The sequence below is a fragment of the Mandrillus leucophaeus genome, unplaced genomic scaffold, assembly GCF_000951045.1.
Source record: "Mandrillus leucophaeus isolate KB7577 unplaced genomic scaffold, Mleu.le_1.0 Scaffold128, whole genome shotgun sequence".
Taxonomy (NCBI): Eukaryota; Metazoa; Chordata; class Mammalia; order Primates; family Cercopithecidae; genus Mandrillus; species Mandrillus leucophaeus.
In genome coordinates this window covers 6,908,516-6,915,580 of record NW_012101209.1, presented here as the reverse complement: position 1 = coordinate 6,915,580, position 7,065 = coordinate 6,908,516, and positions in this window count along the sequence as shown.

Here is a 7,065-nt window from a genome sequence, read left to right as displayed (position 1 = left end):
ATGTTTCTCATATGAGGAGTCCCAGACTCCTCAATCAGTGGCATGCATTTCACCCTGTACACACCCTGCTTCCCTAATAAGACCGCAAGCTCTTGCCCTGGCAGTCTTTGTATCCCAGGGACTGTCACAAATGGATGCTTAAAATATGTCTTTGAGAGTAAACAAGGCCGGCATGAATCAATAGGAACGAAAAGAATGCAGGAATCACCAAAGAGCCAAGCAACAAGATAAAATGCTTTAAATACAGTTAGTTGTTTTTGTGTAAAAGATCAAGAAAGGCATCGTACGAAGGGGCAAAATCCAATACTTCATTTCTTCTGACACTTTGCAGAGAAGAGATTTTGGCAGATTTTACGTTTTCCAAAGCTGGGAAAAGAATGCTTGGTTGAAGAAGGGCATTCCCTCTTGCAAAAGGAGGAGGCTGAGTCATGAATAAACAAGCAAAACAGTGCAGAGGAGTGGCGGACGGCAACAGAAAGTTGACAGATTGTTAATTTGCCATTTATTGAGGGAATTTCCTTAGGCAGAGGGTGGCATGTCCCTGAGCCTCAGTGTCCTCATCTAGACTACATAAAATGGAGATAATTTTAGGAACTCTGGCTAGAGTTCCTAAAACCCTTGTAACTTCCTAAGTGATAAGAGTGATAAAAGTGGCCAGGCGTGGTGGCTCATGCCTGTAATCCCAGCACTTTGGGAGGCTGAGGCGGGCGGATCACGAGGTCAGGAGTTTGAGACCGGCCTGGTCAATATGGTGAACTCTGTCTCCACTAAAAATACAAAAATTAGCCAGTCGTGGTGGTGGGCACCTGTAGTCCCAGCTACTCAGGAGGCTGATGCAGAAGAATCGCTTGAACCCAGGAGGCAGAGGTTGCAGTTAGCCGAGATCGTGCCACTGCACTCCAGCCTGGGCAACAGAGCGAGTCTCCGTCTCAAATAAATAAATAAAAATAAATAAATAAATAAATAAATAAATAAATAAATAAAGTGACAAAAGCATCTTTTGTTATGATATTTGGTTTTTATCCCCGGCTACCCTACTTCACAAAGATGCTGTAAGGAATAAATGCACAAAAAGGGGCCAGCGCGGAGCAGGGTTCAGTACATCGTGGCTACTATTGTGAATACTATGTGCAAGCACTTAGCGATCATTGTCCTCATGATGTCCAAAGCAACGTTAAAGTCAAACTTTTGGAATATTATAAACTAACCAAAAAAAAAGCACAAACTCATCCTTTGCATTAAGTATCAGTTGATTCTTCATCACCAAGATTGGTATTACACAGCAAATCAGGTCATTCATAAAGCTATTCTCTTTTGCAAAAGCCTTTGGCAAAATGTCCCAAGAATTTCAATTCTAGTGACTATACCTGTTTTAAACTAACTATACTTAATTATCCCTCCTAGATGATACAATGTATATCTTAATTTATGTCTTGGACTTTAACAGGCTATTTTGCTTAATCATAGAATTTCTACCACAAATTTAAATTTCCTGTGGCTAATATTAACAGACACTTTCTAAAAGAAGGATGTCAAGGTTTTGACCTGTTTTCTTTCTTGCTGATTTTGGATAGATGCTGTGATCTTGTAATACAATGAGAAATATATCTTTGGCTGGGTGCCGTGGCTCAAGCCTGTAATCCCTGCACTTTGGGAGGCTGAGGTGGGTGGATCGCTTGAGTCCAGGAGTTCAAGACCAATCTTGGCAATGCAGAGAGACCCCGTCTCTACAAAAACTACAAAAATTAGCTTCGTGTGGTCCCAGCTACTCAGGAGACTGAGGTGGGAGGATCTCTTTGGGAGGATCTCTTCAGCCCAAGACACAGGGGGGACAGTCAGTCAAGATTGCACCACTGCACTCCAGCCTGAGTGACAGAGGGAGACTCTGTCCCAGAAAAAAAAAAAAAAAAAGAAAAGAAAAAAGAAAAACTCCAAACCCACCATATATACATAGGTCTTTGGTCTTTGTCTTGGCTCCTGGCCAGAGCACCTAAAACCCTTATAACTTACAATGTGATAAGAGTGGGAGAGGAAAGGGGCTAGAGATTGAGTTCAGTCCCCAAAGCCTAAGGAATTAATCAATTATGCCTACAAGCCTGGTGTGGTGGCTCACGCCTCTAATCCCAGCACTTTTGGAGGCTGAGACAAGCAAATCACTTGAGACCAGGAGTTCGAGACCAGCCTTGCCAATGTGGCGAAACCCTATCTCTACTAAAAATAAAAAACAAAAAAATAAAAAATAAAAAAAATTAGCCAGGCATGGTGGTACATGCCTGTAGTTCCAGCTACTAGGGGAGGCTGAGGCACGAGAGAATCACTTGAACCAGGAGGTGGAGGTTACAGTGAACCAAGATTGCACCACTGCACTCCAGCCTGGGCAATAGAGCAAGACTCTGTTTCAAAAAAAAAAAAAAAAAATCATGCCCACGTAATGAATACTTCATAAAAAATAAATAGACAACTAAAAGGACGGGGTTTGGAGACCATCTGGGTTGACGCACTCATAGAGATGCTGGGAGGGTGGTGTACCTGGAGAAGTTATGGAAGCTCTGTGCCCCTTCCCTATACCTTGCCCTATGTGTCTCTTCCATGTATTGTATCTTTTATAACAAACCCATAAACATGAGTAAATGTTTCCGCGTTTTATGAGCCATTCTAGCAAATTATCAAACCTGAGAAGGGGGTTGTGGGAACCCCCAGTGTATAGCCTGTCAGTCAGAAGTTCAGAAGGCAGAGATGAGATTGGCATCTGAAGTGAGGTCTGATGTTAACTCCAGGCAAATAGTGTCAGAATTGAATTGGGTTGGAGGACACCCTGTTGACCCTAGAGAACTGGAATCGAAGAATTGCTTGGTGTCGAAAACCCACACATTTGGTTGTCAGAAGTGTTGTGTGAGAGTATAGAGAGGAGGAAAAAAGTGTTTTCTATTTAGAAGTCTACAAGAAATTGCTATGTTGTGTTCATCTCATACCAGGTAGGGGTGGCCATGTTTTAGTGGTTACTGTCTTTCATGGCAAGTTATAATTTTACATTTAAAGGGTTAAGCCCTTTAAATACATCTAGGGACTAGAATGTACTACTGTAAAGTTACTTCCTAGTTATAAATTATTGACTATATCATTAACTGTATGGCACAAATGCAGTTACATTTTCAGCTTTACCTTCTACTTGACTGATGTCTACCTCTTTTTCTTTTTTAAATAGAAACAGAATCTCACTATGTTGCCCAGGCTGGTCTTGAATTCCTGGACCCTGGACTCAAGACTGGAGGTCCACCTCTTTTTTCTTTTTTTTTTTGGAGACAGAGTCTCGCTCTGTCACCCAGGCTGGAGTGCAGTGATGCAATCTTGGCTTACTGCAACCTCCACCTCCCGGGTTCAAGCAATTCTCCTGCCTCAGCCTCCCAAGTAGCTGGGACTACAGGCGCATGCCACCACGCCTGGTTAATTTTTTGTATTTTAGTAGAGATGGTGTTTCACCATGTTGCCCAGGCTGGTCTCAAACTACTGAGCTCAGACAATCCACCCGCCTAAGCCTCCCAAAGTGCTAGGATTACAGGCGTAAGCCACTGCGCCCGGCGATGTCCACCTCTTACACAAGGTATACAAGTTACCACAACTATGCAGCAAATCATCCCAAAATGTAGTGACTTCAAACAACATTTATTATCTTAGAGTTATTTCTGGGTCAGGAATCCATGTGCAGTGTAGTCTTCTTGCTCAGGGCCTTTCACAAAGCTGCAATCAAGGAGTTAGCATGGGCTACAAGCCAACTTAGTCACTTCAAACCTCAACTGAAGAAGGATCAGCTTCTAAGCCCACTCAAGTGGCTGCTGGCAAGCCTCAGCTTCTCTCTCACTGGATATTGGCCTTGCCACATGAGCCTCTACGTAGGACTCCTTAAAACATGGTAGCTTCCCTGCTGGGCATGGTGGCTCATGCCTGTAATCCCAGGACTTTGGGAAGCCAAGGTGGGTGGGTCAGGAGTTCGAGACCAGCTTGGCCAACATGGTAAAACCCCATCTCACCTAAAAATACAAAAAATTAGCTGGGCGTGTTAGTGGGCACCTGTAATCCCATCTACTCAGGAGGCTGAGGCAGGAGAATTGCTTGAACCTGGGAGGTGGAGGCTGCAGTGAGCCGAGATCGCACCATTGCACTCCAGCCTGGGCAACAAGAGCCTCGTCTAAAAAAAAAAAAAAAACAAAACATGGTCATTTCCTTCCCCCAGAGTGAGGGCTCCAAGAGGGAGAAAGTGGGAGAGAGGGTAAGCAAGATAAAAGCCACTCCATCTTTTTGTAATCTAAACTCAGAAATGAAAGCCCTCCATTTTTGCCACATTTTGTTTATTAGAAGCACATCACCAGGTCTAGCCCACGCTCAAGGGAAGGGAATAATCACTGAACATTATCTTAGGCATTGCCTACCCTACCAGGATGCCATTTAAGGCAGTGCTTCTCAAACTAACCCTGGTTAAGAATCAACTTAAAAAAAAAATTCAATTTGTTGCAAGTCAGTACTTTTGTCAAATAAAATAGAAATTCATTTCTAGAAACCTAAAATTACAAAGGCATTAAAAACCCGCAAAATATCGGCTCATCTGTTGATGTTGTAATGATGTCAAATTGCTATATAAATTTCTTTAGGCCAAGCATGGTGGCTCACACCTGTAATCGCAGCACTTACGGAGGCTGAGGCAGGAGGATCGCTTGAGCCCAGGAGTTGAAGACAGGCCTGGGCAACACAGCAAGACTTCATCTCTACAAAAAGAAAAAAAAAATTATTTCAATTCTCAATTCTATTACTTATCTCATTTGGATCAGAAGCAAATAGTTTACATATGGGCATCAGTTTCAGGTCAACCTTTGAGTAGCACTGATTTCAGGATTTTATGAATGCAGGTGACTTTTCGAGGCTTTTACAAGACAATGGTTTGGACTTTTCACTTGGCTATTCCTAGATGGAGGATTCTAGAAATAAACCTTAGGAAGTTTTTCCTTCTAATTTCATTCCATTCTCTCCATGCTCCTAAAAATGGGACTTTTTATTGTGAGTAAAGTCAAGGGTATGTAGGATAGTCTCCTGGTTAACATTTTACTGCAAGATCTTTTAGGTACCATTGTTCCTGCCAGTCAGAAGCCACAGAGTTAAGCCACGCTTTTGAAGTGTGTAGTCTGAAAGATATTTAACACTGTGATTATCAATTCACATTGTAAAATGGTGAGGGGTCAGCCCACTTCCCAACAAATGTTAGAAGTTTGAATGCGCTTCCTGTTCCTAGTCTATTCAGATTTCTCAAAATACATCTCAAGTGTAACCTCCTCAATTCAACTAATAAATATTTTTTTGAGCATCAACTGTGTGTAAGATTCTTGAGGGCACCACTTTGAAGAAGGCACCGCCTCTACTCTCAATAGTTTATAGAACTCCCTACATAAACCCTGAAGTAATTTACATCTAAGTATTTTGGCAATCGAATACATTATTTCTCTTGTTTCTTGGTATCTCACAAATTTTTATCTCATCTCCCTAGTGAAACCATAAACTTACAGAACGAAAGTACTCCATTTCATATCCTTCATGCCTCCAGCACAGCCTCAGGCAATTAGTAGGTTCTCAGTAAAAAGCTGAAGGCAGCATTTACTAAGCTGAGACTCTGAATCCCCTGTTCAGAGACTAAATGCTGTGAACGGGGTCTTGGTAACCTGGCAATCACCTTTCTTCATCCTCTTTGCCACCCCAACCCATCCTCCAAGGCTTAGCACAGAGGAAGCGACTTTAAGAAGTCTGTTTCTGCTCCCCTGGTCCCCGTTCTTTTCTCTTCTTACTACACTAGCCCAGGAGAGAGATGAAAAACCCAGGTGGAGGGAGGGGCCTTTTAAAACAAGTCTTGCTCAACTTTTTACACAATTGGCCATTCTCAGTTGGACATCCCCTCCTGTCCCCTTTTCTTCCAAGGAAGAGAGCTAAGGTTAGTAAAATCTACCCTTGCAAGGCCCAGTGCTGGGTACTGTGCATGCACAAAGGTGAACCAAACAGGTTCCTTGTCCTCAAGAATTTACAATGGGCAAATCAGACCGATTCTCATCTACAACACAGAGTAGAATGAGCCAACTGTTATAATGTTGGCGAACGGAGAAAGCACTGTGGAACAGATGGGGGAGAGATTAATGCCAACTGGTGAAAATTCAGAGGATGTAGCTTTGGAGCTAAGCCTTGAGGGTGAGTAATACAAACAATGGGTAGCAGGGAGCACTTCCTACCTATGCAGTGCTGTGGTCAGTGGTTTACATGCATTATCTCATTTGGGGCTCACAAAAGGTCTGCTGGGGAGGTGCTATTATTAGTCTCATTTTACAGTGAGAAAACTGAGGCACAGAGAAAAGGAGAGATTTGTCCAAGGTCGCCCCTCAAGTGGAGGGGGGACTTGAACTCACTCAGGGTAACTGTAGAGCTGGTGCTCTCATCCCTCAAGGAAACAACGGATAAAGAGCAAAGGATACCAAGAGAGGAGGTCTAGCACTATGCAGAGCACGCCCAGAGAAGAGAGAGGGGTCTGTGAGGCGGGGACTGGGGTGTGCAGAGTGGTAGGATGACTGATCCCAATGGCACATATAAATTTCACGTGTAATTTATATGTGAAACTCCGAACTGTACACAAAATATTTCATCTGACCTCATCACATCTCTGTTTGACAGGCGCTATGATCCCCATTTTACAGATAGGGGAACTGAGAGAAGTTACTCTTGCCCACTGTGCCCGCCAAGTGTCCTCACGTGGAGGTGGAAGCCCTTTGCAAGCTGCCAGAGGCCTCGCAGTTGCCCAGTCACTCTCCGCCTAATCTACACGTCCTGTCCCTTCCCACTCAGCTACCCTCCACCTAGTCCTCCACCCCAACTCCCGCCCTTGGCTTTCAGCTAGGATGGTGCAGCTCACGGGTGGCAAGGGGCCACTTGGTGCCCAGAACAGCTTCTGCTCCCAGAAAGCCTTGCGTTCCCCGAACATAAAGAGGCTTTGAGCTCGGGGAGCCCCGCCCCGCACGGCCCCTCCCACGGGCGCGGGCC